Genomic DNA, 16,939 nt, shown 5'->3' with positions numbered 1-16,939 from the left:
ATACTGCAGTGCGGGAGGGAGCACACTGCTGGGTCTGCGTTGGTTCTGCTCTGGGTTTAGTCTGGGGGCGGGGCGGAGTACCTGTGTTGGAAAAGTGGGACAGGGTTTCCACTGCTCAGACCTTCGCCCTCCACAGCAGCCATCACTGTGCCTTAGGCCAAAGGACAGGCATTACTTCTGTCCAGAGTGCATACCTTTGAGTACCCATGTAGTAAAAAATGCCCTAAGCCCCATACCTCTAAAGACTGTTTTATCTTTTTCCCATCCCTGTCTCTTTCTCTGTTGCCATCCCCACACACTCTGACTGCACAGTCACAAAAACACATTCATCCACTCTAACCAGATTCGCAGGCTAGACAGACACATACAGCATCATAAAGCATTTATTAAGGACCTGTGTGCTCACTACAGCTCTCAGCAATGCTCTGCACAGGAACATGCCTGCAGCCCCCTTGTTCTCCATCCTAGCAGCTCCCTTATCAGCTGCCCTCCACTCCCTTCAGGGCCCCTGAGTGGACCACCCCCACCATTCCCTCTCTCCCTTCACCTGAAAAACCCTCCTGTCCACCCCCCTTCCAGCCCCACCTGGATGACATGTTACATCCTTCCTTCTTCCTTCACATCTCTGTCTCCTAGCAACCCCATCTTGTTCCCTGAATCCCTTCCAAGGAAATTAGAGATAATGGATCTCTCCTCTCTCCATCTCAACCCCTCTTTATTGATCCTCCTTTAATGAAAGTTAATTATAACAATGATTTAATTAATAGAATCCCTCTCTTCCTTTATTGCTTCCCGTATTAAGACTATTAATAAATACGAGCTAGGCTGACAGAGGCATCCATCACCCGCCTGGGATTCCCCCCATCCCTCCTTTTACCCTCCTCTTCTCTCCCTCCCTCTCTTGGCCTATAAACTTGCCGGGGTAGTGGGGGTTAATCAGAGAGGAATTATGAGCCAACATCCCCAGCAGGAGGTGCATTTAATGAAATCATTTGTGATTTATTTCTGGGGGAGGTTGGGGAAGGAAGAATCTGACACCCACACATCCTGGCTTCCAGAAGGGTGGCCCCCTAGTGTAAAAGAGGAAGAAAGAAGACAAGAACAGGCACCCAGGCCCTCTGCTCCTACCCAGAGCCCCTACCAAGCCACACAGACCCCTACAGGAGCCACATGGCTCGCTGTACAAGGCCATCAATACAGTTGTCAGACCAAAAGCACATATGAGGACTGCAATGTAAGCTTTGTTCCTTCCAACCTCCAAAACTTCACATGGGTCCTTCTCACCTCCTCCTTTTCTCTCCAGCCCTATTCTGCTTTACCATTCCAAATCTGCTTCATACTCCCTCCTCCATGAAGCTGCCAAGTCCCTCCCAAACAGATAGGGATATCTAGAGTTTCTAGCTGCTCCTTTCTCTGCCCTTGTGTGTCTTTGTTTTGTTTTGTTTTTTGTTTTTTTGTTTTTGAGACAGAGTCTCACTTTGTTGCCCAGGCTAGAGTGAGTGCCGTGGCGTCAGCCTAGCTCACAACAACCTCAAACTCCCTGGCTCAAGCAATCCTACTGCCTCAGCCTCCCAAGTGGCTGGGACTACAGGCATGCGCCACCATGCCTGGCTAATTTTTTCTATATATATTGGTTGGCCAATTAATTTTCTTTCTATTTATAGTAGAGACGGGGTCTCACTTGCTCAGGCTGGTTTCAAACTCCTGAACTTGAGCAATCCACCCGCCTTGGCCTCCCAGAGTGCTAGGATTACAGGCGTGAGCCACCGCGCCCGGCCCCCTTGTGTGTCTTTCTGGTGTGCAAGTTGCATTTTCAGAATGGGAATGCTGCAAAAGTCTGGGGCCATTTCTCTTCCTTACTCTTGATTTGCCTACCCCAGTATCCAGGGATGGCCCCTGACACAGAGAGAGCTCAGGGGAGGGTAATGGACTACACAGGAAGGAAAGGAAGACAGCTGGGTCCATTTCTAGTTCTGTCTCCTACTCACAGTATGGTATTTGGCAACTCAGCCTTTCTCCTACTTTCTCTTCTGTAATGGATCATCTCTTTCCTGCATGTTTCCCAGCATCTGTGAAGAGGCTGATAGACCTGAATGAGCCTGAGGCTCTAAGTGTGAAAGGAAAAGTAAGACCAAGTAGCAGCAAGTAGGAACTCATCAGTATTTGGGGGGTAGAAGAATGAGTCCAAACACATTACTTTCCACATATAGAACCTGAACAGCTGCCTGTTACATATGGGAACATCAAGTACAGATTGCTTAGTATGCAAGGCAGGGTCTTCACTGTCTGGTCCCAACTTGCCTTTCCATTTCTCCATCCTACCGTAAGGAACCCTGTACTCTAGTATAACAGAACCATTCCACAAAAATATGCACTATTTCTACATGCCTCTGAGCACATACTTTCCTCTCAGCTCAATAGACACCTCCATAAACCCTTACTTGACTTCCCTCAGTTATCCTTTGAGATACCACATATAGCACTTTGTAAAAACATGCTACATCATGTTTATAACTTTTTATGTTCTCTAGACTATACACAACTTGAGGGTAGGTTCTGTGTATGTACATTACTGTGTTCCTAAAATGTAGTACAAAGACTGGCACATAAGTCTAGTCCTCCAAAAATAATTTTTAAATTATTTTAATGAAATATTTTATAAATACAAAATAATACATATAAAGAATAATGTGAACAGCAATGGACTATTCAATGCTTCAAATAATCAAACATTACCAATACCACTGAAGTGCCATGTGTGGCTTAAAAGAACAAAATGTGATGTCAGTTGGGGTAGAGATGTTTCTATTAATTCGAGAAACTGGCCAGGCAAGGTGGCTCACGCCTGTAATCCTAGCACTCTGGGAGGCCAAGGCTGGCGGATTGTTTGAGCTCAGGAGTTCGAGACCAGCCTGAGCAACAGCCATACCCCATCTCTACCAAAAATAGAAAAAATTAGCCAGTCATGGTGGTGCATGCTTGTAGTCCCAGCTACTCAGGAGGCTGAGGCAGAAGGATCGCTCGAGCCCAGGAGTTTGAGGTTGTTGTGAGCTAGGCTGATCCCATAGCACTCTAGGTGAGGCAACAGAGTGAGACTCTGTCTCAAAAAAAAAAAAAAGAAAAAGAAATAGAAAAGGTCTAGTCAAAAATCCCACCATCAAAGAGCTCATAGTCAACATAAATTACCAAACACAAGGAAGCAAGATAAATGCTACATTAGATGTGTGCACAGCATGCTATGAGACCACAGAGGAGGGGTACTTAACCAAGACTTGGGAAGGTGAAGCTTCCCACAGTTGACAATGTAGGGCTGAGTCTTAATGAATAGATGTGGACCAAGCATGTGCAGGCAGAAGGAACAAAATGTGTAAAGACATAACTCACTGAGGGCCATAATCCTAGCACTTGGGAGGCCGAGGCGGGCGGATTGCTCAAGGTCAGGAGTTTGAAACCAGCCTGAGCAAGAGTGAGACCCCGTCTCTACTATAAATAGAAAGAAATTAATTGGCCACCTAACATACATATAGAAAATAGGACCTCCACAGAATAGGACCTCCACAGACTGGATATGCCTAGTCTTCCCCATGTGTTTTAATCACCTCAAACTCCCAATATCCCTTCTAGAAAGAAGACAAATGCCTGGAGTTCCCAAGACTGCATTCTTGATGCACCTCTGTACCCCAGAACTTAGGGCCAAAGATTTCAATCCTCAGTGCCCTGTCTCCAGTGTTCCTCTATCCTGGCCCCTCACACTGTCTCCCCAAGTCTGTTGATACTTGGGTGAAAGCAGAGATGCCCTATTCTAACTCACAAAAGTGGAGTGAGGGGCTTTTTTCCAGGCTTAAAGTCCAGAATTTCTCTCCCAACCCTGAATTTAGAAGCCATGTCTTCTCCCTCTATCCTTCACTTCTCAATTCCCTCTTTGCTTTTCCTCCTTTCTGAAACTGGGTAAATCTCACAAATTGGTAGAAATATAGTGTCATTGAACTCACCCAGTGTCAGGAGCAGTGATTTATGCCTGTAATCCTGCACTCTGGAAGGCTGAGGTGGGAGAATTGAGGCCAGGGGTTTGAGGTTGCTGTGCCATGGTACTCTAGCCCGGGCAACAGAGCAATACTCTGTCAAAAAAGGGAAGGAAGGAAGGAAGGGAAGGAAGGAAGGAAGGAAGGAAGGAAGGAAGGAAGGAAGGAAGGAAGGAAGGAAGGAAGGAAGGAAGGAAGGAAGGAAGGAAGGAAGGAAAGGGAGGGAGGGAGGGAGGGAGGGAGGGAGGGAGGGAGGGAAAGAAATCATCCAGGCTTTAGAGTCCTATAGAAGCTTCATCTCACTGAGTCTTCGTTTGTAAAATGTGGATAACACCCACCTGGAAAAGTTATTGAGAAGATTAAATGAGATCAGATGTGTAAAATGCCTTGTACAGAACCTGGCACACAGTAAGTGCTTTGTAATTTTGGGTTTCCCACTTTTCCCCTTACCTCTGCATATGTGAAGAAGTAGAGAAAGAACCAGTAAACTCAGATTCACAGATATGGACTCACAGAACCTCAAAACCAAAAGGGCTCTTAGAGACATATTTCCAGCTTCTTCTCATTCCATGCAGAAATGCCCTGGACCACATCCCTCATTGGTAGTCATCCAACCTCTGCTTAAACATCTCCAGAGGCCATTCATTGGTTCACTCAATAAACAAGAATAAGGCACTGTGGGAGCCACTAAGAAGGGCAAACACAGATATTGCTGTTAAGGAGCTTATATATCAGCAAAAAGACACATAGAGAAATAACTATAATATAAGGTAAATGTGGCATGTGCCAATTGAGATGCCATGACAGAGAGCTACAACCTTACAAGTTAATTCATGCTCAACAAAGGGTAGATCTAATATTAAAATCCCTCCCCAATCTCAGATTTTGGTTTTCCCATTCATTTCATGGAACATAGAACAAGGTCCTTCCACACTAGGTCATGGGTCATTCTTAAGGAGGACATTTCTGCAATAGCCTTAAAACTCCAGGAAGGTGTGGACATGAATCAAGAGGCTAGCATGGGTGAATTGGAACATAGATCTGGGGAGAACTGGGATTAGCTGTAAGATCCTCCAGCTCCTTTTGTATTGCAGAATGATTTCTGGGAGTCCCTAAATGTTCGCCTCACCCCTTACCTACTACCAGCAATTCCTGCCCCCCTGGAAAGCTGCACACATCCCTACTCCCAGGACTTAGCCAAATATCTTTCTCTCTGTGCCTTTCTCTCCCTCTCCTCCCCATCCCTGTCACATTTTCTTCCTCTTTTATCAACATCACTGTAATTTTCTTTGTACCTATCTCTGCTTCAGGCTGTCCCTCTCATCATTTTGATTTTTTTGTTTCTATTATTCTTGGGGTCTTTCTGCTTCTATCTCTGTCTTCCTCTCTTTTATTCTTTCATCGTTTTTGATTTTTTGGTAGGTTTCCATTTTTCTGACTCTGGCCTCGCTTTCTCCCCAGCTGCCGCAAAGCCATAAACCTAGCTGGCCCTGCAGCAGGCAGCCGCCAATCACCAGGCTCCAGGAGTTGGGGGGAGGGGCAGCAGAGAGAAGGGGGGGATGGAAAAGCTGGGGGCTGTTGCTACAGCAGGGAAGGGGAGAGGCGCAGAAAAGAACGGAGAGATGCCCCTCCCAGAAGGCAGATGCAGATGCCTTACAGCCGGTGTCTGGGCCTCTTTCCTGCAGAAAGCAGACACCTGGCCCCGCTTTCTATTGTGAGGCAGGGTCCCTGGGTCCCTCCCCTGTGTTCCCCAAACCATACTTTCTCATCCAAAACCACTGTCACAGGTCACTCCATGAGAAGTTTGCCTCCTCCTTCATTCACAGGCCCACCCAAGATGAGGAAACTAAAGGACCCTTGGGGTCTGAGGATGCCTGAGATAGTTGCTTACAGGGATGTCGGGACAAGAAAGGATGGCCAAGACAGAGTGATACCGAGGATACCGAGACAGGTTTTGAGGAGACACTGAGAGGAGAGAGAGTCCTAACCAGCCGAGGCTGAACCGGAAGCTTGGGCACTCCAGGTTTCTCACCAGCTCCCTGGCCATTCCTAAAGTACGATTAACAGCCAAAATCCCTGGTCCCTGATCTAGTTTGGGGTTGAGCAGCTTAGGGCGCTGCGTAATGGGCATCCTACGAAACCTACAGGGTCAGGGTTGGGAGGAGAAGGCGGGGAAGGGCATGGATTAGCGAGAGATTTTAGGAGGAGAACATAGGAGGAAGAACATTTCTGTCCAGTTAGGGCAGCAGACGGACCTGGAAAGCGGTAATTCCTGGTGTGCCGGCGACCCCTGCTGGCTGCGCGCACCACCGCCGGGGAGACGAGAAGGTACAGCCAGCCTGAGTGAGTCTGGGTGTGTGTTGGATGTGACACTGCGTGCAACAGTGACAGTACAGGGAGGGCTGGCCGTGATTGTGTAGGCACCCCTGGGTGAAGGCAGTAATGTGACTGAGCACAAAAGCCCCAAAGTTCAGGCTCTGAACTCTTGGCTCCCCTCTGGGACGCTGGGTATCTGGGAAGGGTGAGGTCATTGAACCCAGCACATCACCTCACCCAGTGTCAAGTCGGTAGCATAGATGCACCGAGTGAGGCACTACTGGGGTCAAAGTAAATTTAAGCAGTCCAGGCGCAAGGGGGAGAGTGTGGACTTTGGAAACCTGATTTAACCTGGGTTAAAATCTTGATCCCCTGGTTGCTAGCTATGACCTCGAGCAAGTTACTTAACTTCTTTGAGATCAACTTCCTCATCTGTAAGAGCATAAAAATACCTAACTTAGAGGGTTATTGTGAGTGTGCAGCACAATGCCTAGCAATGGTAAGCATTTAATAGATGCTAATTTTCTGCCTCCCTCTTCCTTTCTCTATCTCCCACCCTCAAGGTCAGGCAGGGATTTCAAAAGGCAAATAAACTGGGGATGATGTTGACAATGATGGTGGCGGCTTATATTTACACCACTCATGCAAATCATTTTAAACATATTTTTAATACATGGCTTTTTTCCTTTTTATTAGCCAAGCACATCATGATCATGTTTTATTGGGATAGAAATATCCTGATGTTATGGCAGGTATCTAGAAGGATGGCCTTATGAAGTGATAACAAGGCATGACAAATCTTTCTTTATTGTGATACATTTTCATTACTCAGGTTAATCAGGAATTGCCCATTAGAACAAGGGCTTAAGATAAGTACATGACAGTCATCTGTGGAGATCAAAATCTGATTTTCCAATGGGTATCTAATTGTTATTGCTATTGTGCGGGGGGACGATTAATGCTTAGACTGAACTGGTCTTAAAACATTAGAATAACTCAAGGAGATATGACAGGTAGTTAGAAATAGTATATTCTTAAATTAAAAGGAAGACAGGTTTCAATTCCAGCGAAGAATATTCTAACCCCTACAGCTGTCCAGTGACAGGGGCAGACGGCTTATGAAGCAAAGAGATCCGTTTCGGCAGGAATATTGAAGCAGAAGCTGGCTGACTCCTGGCAGGCTTACTGCAAAAGAGATTCAGGTTGCAGAGGGGATTGGATAAGAGGCCCTCTGAGGTTCCTCCACAAACACACTCAAGAGTATGATGAATACTTAGCTCAGTAGAAGTGTTGTTGGCATTACTGCAATATGCAAGGTCATTATTTGTCACCACGTGGTGAGGGTAGGGAAGCAGTAATAATAACAATGGTGTTCTTTTCCTTTCTGAGATTTTGTTCTTCCCTAGGAGAGAGAAAGGTCCAGGATCATTCCCTCTCTAACCATTCTCTTGATTTCCTCTGCAATCCTCATCTTTTTCTTGGCTTCATAGGATCCATCTTATAGAGTATCCTAAAGAAAACCTTAAGAGCTTTTTCTTATCCTTCAGTTTCCTGCCTATAAAAGGTGGGTAGGCAATGAGGAGGGGAGGAGGGAATAAATGTTTGTTAAGTTCCTATTAAGTATAGACACTGTTATTTTTGCATTTAAGAGAGATGTGTATCTGCTTTCGTGCAAGTAAATGTGTATGTATGTATTGTTTTGTAAATGTGGATGGGTTGAAGGAATTCTTTGCTGTTCAAACCTCTTGGAGGGGTCTTGGAATCTAGCTTAGTATAGGGAAATTTGTATGCAGCTCCTCTGAGGATTTCAATACCTTCCATGTATATACAGACTAGCCACGAGTTATTCTTCTGGCTTCGGGATCTTTGTGCATGATCCCTAGCTTATCTCTCCCCATCCTGGGCACAAGTGTGTTGACACACCAAGACTTCCCTGCTTCCTTGCCTTCCATGTGTGCATTACTGCATTTCCCAACTCTGTCACAGTCCATGCAGATCCATGTACCAACCTGGCCCACGTGAAGCCATGTGTGTCCAGCAGTCCCTCCTCCCAAGGAGGACTCTGTGAAGAGTCCTTGGCACCCTCCCCTCCTAGTCACCCCCACTCCCCACTTTCCATGCCAGGAGAGATCTAATTACACAGAAATTAGTACAGAGAAGGATCGTTTGCTTTTATTGCATCAGTGCCGGGGCAGCTATAAATCTGGAGCTGCCGCTGCAGCTGCCTCTAGGCACTGTGCAGGCTATGGGGGGGCTCTCACCTCCACACCCCACTTTTCTCCTGGGCCTCTACCCCTGCCCAAGACCTGAGAGCCCTATTAGATTCCCATCCCAGTAGGTGCAGGGGTGGAAACGGGGAGGGTGTAGTCAATCAAAAGAAGACACATAGTAGGTACTCAATAAATGTTCACTCAGTGAATGATTAGAGAGGGGTGAATCCCAGCAATGCTAACCACTAGCCAACTACTCAGACATGATGACCAAGGAATAAATATTTGTAGTAAAATTTCTCTCCAAATCTTTAAGCTCTTACCAGACAGACTTCCCCACTTTCTTATTAACCCAGATGAAGTCTATGGGGCAATCAGTCATCCTGGCTTCTACTTTAGAGATCCTGAACTCCTTCTCAGGCAGCTTCAAGTAGTGAAGACAGCCCAGGTTCAGATCTTGATTCTTTTGTTTACTAGCTAAGTGGCCTTGGGTATTCCCCCAACCTGAGCCTTGGTTTCTTTATTTGTGAAAGGGGAGGGGGTCATGAAACCACCTCTCAGATGGTTGTGAGACATCAATAAGAAAACATTAGACCAACAGGAAAGTGGTCCACTAATTGTTGTTATTATCACTATTAATGTCTTACCAGCTAACACTTCTACTTCCTCACTGCTACTTCTACCTTCTCTCCCCCATCACCCCTTAACCCAGCCTATGTCCCCACTAACCCCCACTGAAGTGCCATCATACACTTCGGGTCAATAGGATATGCAGGTAGAGTGTGCCTAACCTGGAGTGAATGTTTCTTTATGTTAGAGTCCTATCGGATACAGGGATGAGGACAGTTTACTCCAACAGTTATTGGGCACCTGGAAGTAGTGTTTTACCCATAGCCAACTTTCTCTAAGTTCCTACTGTGGCAGTAAATTATTTTGATCTCCACTATTTTCATGGAGGGTGTGAATTTGTTCCTTAGGATATCTGAGGGTCTGGTTGTAAATGATTGAGTAGAAAGAATGAAGGATTTGGGGAATTAGGAGCAGGAGGTAGGGAATTGGGGTGGAGACAGGAGGCCTGAACTCATCCCAGAGCAAGGTCAAGGCACCCTTAAGGGAGTACCAGTGACAGAAGCCAAATGTTCAGGCTCCCAACTTCCCACCAACACAGTCCCCAAACCCAAGAACTTGGAGTCTCCTCTTTTTTGTACACTTCGTCTCTGATGTCTCCAGCCCAAGGCACTCAGCTGGGAATTTCTGAATTTACTCCTATGTGGGTAGCTCTGAAGAGCTCTAAGTGGCGTGTAGGTCAGGAAAAGAGAGGGTGTACACCCTTCCCCAACTCCAGCCTGCTCAGATCTCCAAGCAACATTTGCGTGGGACCCCCTGCTCCCACCATTCGGGGGCAGAAAGAGCCAGCAGAAGGAAGCTGAGGCACATCGTCTGTGTCCGGCCTCTCATGCACACTCTGCGTCCCAGGGAGGGTGAGGATTTGGCGTGAAGGGCAGAGCGGCGTGGGGGTGGATCTCTGGCCCCCGTCTCCCCCCACCCCCAACCCCAACTCAGGCTGCAGTCTCTCCTCGTTGTAGCAGCGCGAGAGCAAAGGGACGGGCAGTAAAGATGAGTGATGGCGCGGAGACAAGCAGAAATACACCATCATGAAAATGCTAATGACTCCTTGCTCTCTTTCTTTATGGTTGGAGTAATACAGACTTCAATCATAAAAACAATCTCCCAACATTTTAATGGGCTCCATCATGCCCGCACTTGTCGGTATATTTGAAGAATAAATCACCCTCCCCGCTCGGAATGAATTCGCTGTCAAACTCGGCTCCCTCGGAGAAAATGGATGGGGAGAGAGGATGGAGGTTTTTTTTGGGGGGGTCATTTCCCCCTCTAACTCCCTCCTCAACCAGATTGTTGTGCGAGATGCCTGGATCCTGAGTGGGGGAAGAGGGTGGTTGGGAATTGAGGGACCTGAACCTAGAGGAAGGGTTTTGGGAAATAGGGGGCAGGGTCTGAGTAAGTCCACACGGAGGGAAGTCGCCCCTTAGATGTACGTGGAAGAAAGGGACAGGAACAGTGGCGACTTTGGAGGGAAGGGGCAAAATCTTGACCTTGAACTGAGAGAACGCAAAGAAGATGCAAAAAGCATGCATGCAAATCCACATTATTTCTGGTTGTTTGCTCGGATTTCTTTTAGTCTAGGCCCCAGGCAGGGACACAAAGGGAAAAGGGGAATGTTCGAAAGATCTCCTTGGAGGAAGAAGAGAAAGGGAAAGAAACAAGCCCAGGAATTCCGAATCTGAGCCTTCAGGTTTCAACGCAACAAGCCACAGGTCCTCACTGCTAAGAAGGCACTGAGAGACCAGGGTAATTCTCATTTCCATACAGGTGGCCATCAGCCAATGAAAACTTGAGATGCGCATACCGTGAGCAGCCAATCCCAGTTAAGGATGAGCAAAGCTGACGGGTTTAATTGCATCTTGGTTGGTTGTGATGTTGCTAGGCAGAAATCGGGTCCTGGAGATGGAAGCGGGCCCGACTGAAGAGACAGGTGGAACAGAAAAATATCTGGAAACCTGGACTGCCAGGTTGACATTTTTCTTCCCGAGCTTCCTCATTCTGAAAGGATTGATGGGGTCAGGGGAATGACACTCCCTTTTCTCCTTCTCTAGAGACAGAGCCAAGTAGTTATCATATCTTTTCCCCTAAAGCCTGCAAAGAACCTGGCTACTTCGAGGATCTGTCTTCTAATCCGAAAAATCTCCAGGGATGGTATTGCAACCTCTCCCTGGGTCTTCAAGCCTTTCGGCTGTAGTTTAGGGTCAGTTTTCCCTAATATGCTAGGGAAATGGAGAGATCTTGCTCCACATTCTCCCTTCAAACCTCATGACTGAAAGAACAAGAGGTTTCCCTGCCTCCTGGCCACTCCACTAAGATCCAAGGGTGCCCGGCAGAACCTGTGAGGGGTCAGAATCCCAAACCCAAAGGTCCGCGTACTGGCATTCCCAAACCCGCTGCTTCTGGGCCTTTATTTGCATCTAATTTGCGTATATCTCGTCTCCTCACACCCCCCACCCACCGACCCCAATCCCCGCTCGGGACCCCCCTTCTCCGCGCAACCCGGGCACCAGCGCTCCCTCTCCCCAGCGCGCCCGCCCCTTCCCCCGCGCGCCCCGCCTGCAGCCCCGGCTTCTGGAGACCCGGCCCCGCAGCCTCCCGAGGCCGGAGAGGGACGGTGGCGGAGAGCCGCGGGCTGCGGCGGGAGCTGCGAGCCCGCGAGTCAGAACTAGACCGTCCGCGAACAATATGCCACCATTTAAATCTGAACGCGCGCCAGCCGCCGATTGTGATGTTAATTCGGGGATGATTTAGGGGGGCGGGACGGAGGGGGGCCGGCCGCCTCTGTCACAGTGCGGTCCCGGGGCTTAATATTTGTAATTGAAGCTGATGAGGACTCCGTCTCTGTTTCCACTGATAAAAAAAGGCAGGGAGGGAAAAAGAGCAACTAAATTATGGGGCCGGGAGAAAAACATGATTAATCAAAGGTTTGAACTGTCGCTGTGTTCGAGACCCAGTAAATCTCGCCCGGCCCGGGCCCGCGGAGGCCGGAGGATAAATCTGAGCCGCCGCTGTTTGCCGCCCCTTTCTGTTTGCTTCTCCGTTCGCACGTCAATTAATTCGATAATTGGATTTGAAAAGATGTCAGGAGATTATCGAAGGGGGGCCGGGAGGAGTGGGTGTGGAGGGAGGGGCTGGGGACGGCGAGGGAGGAGGCGAGAGCCGCCCGGGTCAGGCGGCGATGGGCCCACAGCGCCCGGCCTGCGCGGGCGGCGCGTCGTCCCGCTCGCCTCGGCCTGCGGCTGCCGCTGCCTTCGCCGGCGCCGCCGTTCCCGGCCCGCCCGTCCACGCGCCGCTCTCACCCGGACGCTTCCCCAAATTCTCCTCTCTGCATTCTGCCCTGGTGCCGCCGACTCTTTGCCCAATTCTGCTCTCCTTTTGAAGCCGAAGTGTGTCTCAGGGTCAATTCATTTGCAAGTGCTTGTTCCTCGGTTTGCGAAGCAGTTTCATTGTTCCCTGGTCTCCTGTGAACCTCTGGTTCACCCCTAGCTGACCCACGTTTTCTCCCAAAGCTTGAGGGTTCCCAGAAAAAAAGGACCAAGAATTCTCTTTGAATCCCACCCCCAAAGGTCAGAACAGCCCTTTTTTCCTCACCACCACCCAACTTCCCTCCCACACAAACACTTAGAATTCTAACCTACAGTCAAAGCTACCTTCTGCTTAAGGAAAATATCTTTACAAACACATTACATACACATGCAGACTGACCCCCAAACTGCTGGTCACCAGGCCCTCAGCTGCAGCCTGACATGGAAATAAATGATTCAGAAATTCAGCCCTTCATGAGCTTCAAATATAGTAAATTGTGAAATAAAAGAAAAAGAAATTCAGCCCTTCAGCAACCTCAGGTGAATCCCCCCAAAAGGGAAGTGATCTTGATTTGGTATTTGGGGGCATGGCAAGGTCAGGGGAGAGATGAAGTCTGTCTGCCTCTGTGTGTGTGTGTGTGTGTGTGTGTGTGTGTGTGTGTGTGTGTGTGTGTGTTACAGAGACAGAGAGTGGACCCCCCCCTTGCCTCTGTGGAATTTTACACAGGGATAAAGGTGGAGGAGAGGAATACAGGAGAACCATGTAAATGATTCTGAAAAATGACAAGATGAAATTGGAGGCCAGGGAAGGTGGTGAGGGCAGGAACACAAAGGCTATCCTGCCAGGGTGCCTGGTGTTAATAGTAAAGGAGCTCTAGAGAAGGACACCAGTAGGCATCTTCTTGGAGACCGCAGCCAGTCTGCCTCAGTGAGCAGCTACCCTTGCTACACAGACAAGGGAAACTAAAGAGGGAGAGCTGAGTCAAAGAACAACATGAGTAGTACCGCAAACCAATTTCTATTTAAGCATACCAGTTTAAAACTGACTGATGCCAGCCAACTATGCATACTTGTTCAGATAATTATTATCTTTTGTCTGCATATGTAGGAGGCAAAATCTCATCTATGAAGGAACAAAATGGAGGATTTAAGCAGCTTTAGTTTCTATGTAGAGGCTCCCCAATGAAGTCAGCCTTTGCCTGCTCTTTCTTGTTACCTGGTCTCAGTCTCTTGATGATGTTGATTCACCTCTTCACTCAAAAAGGAATTGGACCTGTTACCTGCCTTTTGGTCACAGCCTAGTTTTGGTTATGTGCTCTCTAATGGACCCTTGATAGCAAGCATTCTATATACTGGGAAATATTCTCATTTAAACCTAGGAATTAAGGGATGGGGGTCATAGGAAGAAATCAGGATCAGGGTCCTTCGTCTGCAGCTCTCACTATACTCCCCATCAGCCAATCCTTTCACGAAGCAATCAAAGTCTTCATATATAACCTCTCAGAAAAGGATACCCAGCCAGGCGCAGTGGCTTACACCTGTAATCCTAGTGCTTTGGGAGGCCAAGGTGGGAGGATCGCTGGAGGCCAGGAGTTCAAGATCAGCCTGAGCAAGAGTGAGACCCTGTCTCTACAAAAAAATGGAAAAATCAGCCAGGCATTATGGCATACACCTGTAGTAACAGCTACTTGGGAGGCTGAGGCAGGTGGATCACTTGAGCCCTGGAGTTTGAAATTGCAGTGAGCTATGATAATACAACTGCACTCAAGCCTAGGCAGCAGAGCAAGACCCCGTCTCAAAAAACAACAACAACAACAAGGGGCACCCATCTTATGAAAGAAAATACTACAAGCTGCCGCTGATACCACAAGAAGATGAAAGATGAGATTTAGGGGATCACCACCACTGGATTTAGGCAACTGAGGCTGGCGGAAAGAGCACTAGACTTAATTTAGAAGAATTAGCTGCTGCTATGTGATCAGAAGGGGCTGAAGACCAGAGAGCTGAAATGACTTCTGCAGTTCACACAGTGAGTAACTGGCAGGGCCAGCTCAAGGACTCAGTTCTCTATTCTCCTAGTTTATTATAGACAGCACAGTGTTCCTGGGTTCAACTCCAACCTCTCCCACTTACTAGCTGTGCCTCAGTTTCCTCTTTTGTAAAGTGGGGATAATAATAGTTCCTACTTCATAGGGTTGTGGTTGGGATTTGGATAATTCATGTAAAGAAATCAGCACAAAGTCCAGCATATAATAAGTATTCAATAATAGTTGTTTTTATTATGATGACAGACATAGTTCTTATAACTGCCCAACCTGAATGACAAAATTGGCAAGAGGTATACACCCATGCCTATAAAATGCTTTGTGATTAAACCACAAGGCCCTATGGAAAGGATTCGATGCTGCCTTGAAAAGACAGTAAGCTCTTTGCTTTGGTGACTCTAAAGATCACTTCTCTCAAACCAGTCTTACACCTTTAAGTCTGCTAGATCTAGTTTCATATAGGAGAGGTACACCTGGAATAGCTGTATCAGTGGTTCATTATTCAATTGTTTCCTTCATTAATTCATTCATTGAATGCCTATTTGAAAAGCAGCATGTTTCATCAATCCATCAAACCTGTATTGGAGTTCCATTATGTGCTCAACATATTATAGGCAGTTATCAAACTGTGAGTCTATTACATTAGTAGCTACTCCAGTGACATATATATTTTTAATACACATATATATTTTTAAATATACATATATACATATAGAAAATACACACACACATTTATATATATTTGTATATTTATTCTTTGTATCCCCAGTACCTAGCACAGTTCTCGCACATAGGAACTTAATAAATGAATATTGAATGAATACATAGACACCATGGGAAATTTTAGAGAATTAGAAATATAGTTCCTGCCCTTAATAAGCTTAAATTCTAGTGAGGGAGACAAGACTTGCACACATGAAAGAGAGAGAACAATACAAGAAAGTGAACATATTAAGATAGTAAATAAGTTCTGGGTGATATAGACTAGGAAGAACAGAAGAGAAGTGGGGGCAGTGGGTAAAATGCTAACATGGAAGGAGTCGGCCTAAAATAAAAAGTAGAATTTGGAACGTCTGAGAAGGAGGGAGAAGGGCATCCACATGCACAAGTAGCAAGACTGTCAGCATGTGGTAAGAATCTATGTTCAGGAACAATGACTAAACCAACTTAATAAGAGGATCAATCTCTGTCTTTGAAAGACAGAATCCATAAATGTTTGTAACCATGTGTTTCTCTGTGTTCCTGGTCATCAAGAAATGGCATTTGGATATTCTATTAATATTATTTTGGATTACTCACACCTTTTCTTTCTCTGTCTTAACCTGAAAACTGAGAACCAAAACAGTAACCAGCTGTTACCCTCAACAAAACAAACAGATTGTAAAAGCAATTATGCCATTACCATTTCTCATTTATCTGCATATAAGACAACTTACTCTTCCTATTTCTCCCACAGGGTTCCTGCCTGAGCTGGGATTATTACTCTCAGTTTTGTAAATTCCTTTTACCTATATCCACTCCTGCCACAGAGTGTTATCTTAAAAAAACTTCATGTTTTTCTCCAGCCTCCATGGTTACTTTGAGGGAAGCATGGTAGTGAGTGGGAAGGAAACCAATGTGAACTGAGTAGTGGTTATTAAATACCAGGTGCTTTGCACATATTAGCATATTTAACTCTCATAATTAACCCTGTAAGGCACAATATGTATTATTATCCCCATTTTACAAATAAGGAAACTGGGGCTCAGAGGCTGCTCAGGTTCAAAAAATTAATACAGGCCGGGCGAGGTGGCTCACGCCTGTAATCCTAGCTCTCTGGGAGGCTGAGATGGGCGGATTGCTCAAGGTCAGGAGTTCGAAACCAGCCTGAGCAAGAGCGAGACCTCGTATCTACTATAAATAGAAAGAAATTAATTGGCCAACTAATATAGAAAAAATTATATATATTATATATATATATATATATATATAAATTATATATAGAAAAAATTAGCCAGGCATGGTGGCACATGCCTGTAGTCCCAGCTACTCGGGAGGCTGAGGCAGGAGGATCGCTTGAGCCCAGGAGTTTGAGGTTGCTGTGAGCGAGGCTGACGCCACGGCACTCACTCTAGCCTGGGCAACAAGTGAGACTCTGTCTCAAAAAAAAAAAAAAAAAAAATTAATACATAGCAGAATAGGGATTTGAACCAGTTCTACATGATTTCAGAGTCCATGCCCTTAGACATGGCCAGAGGGACTTTACCCTGGGCGCCTAGTTTAGAGGGCCTCCTCCTCCTCCTCCAGAGTGAGGATAACTTAAAGCCAAGTGGATGTGTCTACCCAGAGCTCATGCCTCCCCCTCCTAGACCATGCCCTAGTTACCAGAATCTCCTGCTGAGCAAAACAGCTCATTCCAGGGCCAAAGCTCACTTCCA

The 16,939-nt window shown here is 46.7% G+C and overlaps 1 long non-coding RNA gene across 1 annotated transcript in view; it reads right to left on the bottom strand.

Moving 5' to 3' along the window:
• Positions 1-16,939, bottom strand: part of LOC105871006 (uncharacterized) — a 50,554-nt gene that overhangs the window by 19,440 nt on the left and 14,175 nt on the right. The gene's annotated exons all lie outside the window — the stretch shown is intronic.

The sequence above is a fragment of the Microcebus murinus genome, chromosome 10 (assembly GCF_040939455.1).
Source record: "Microcebus murinus isolate Inina chromosome 10, M.murinus_Inina_mat1.0, whole genome shotgun sequence".
In the NCBI taxonomy this organism is placed as follows: Eukaryota; Metazoa; Chordata; class Mammalia; order Primates; family Cheirogaleidae; genus Microcebus; species Microcebus murinus.
Note: the sequence above shows the minus strand (reverse complement) of the source record. Positions and strands in the feature narration are given on the sequence as shown.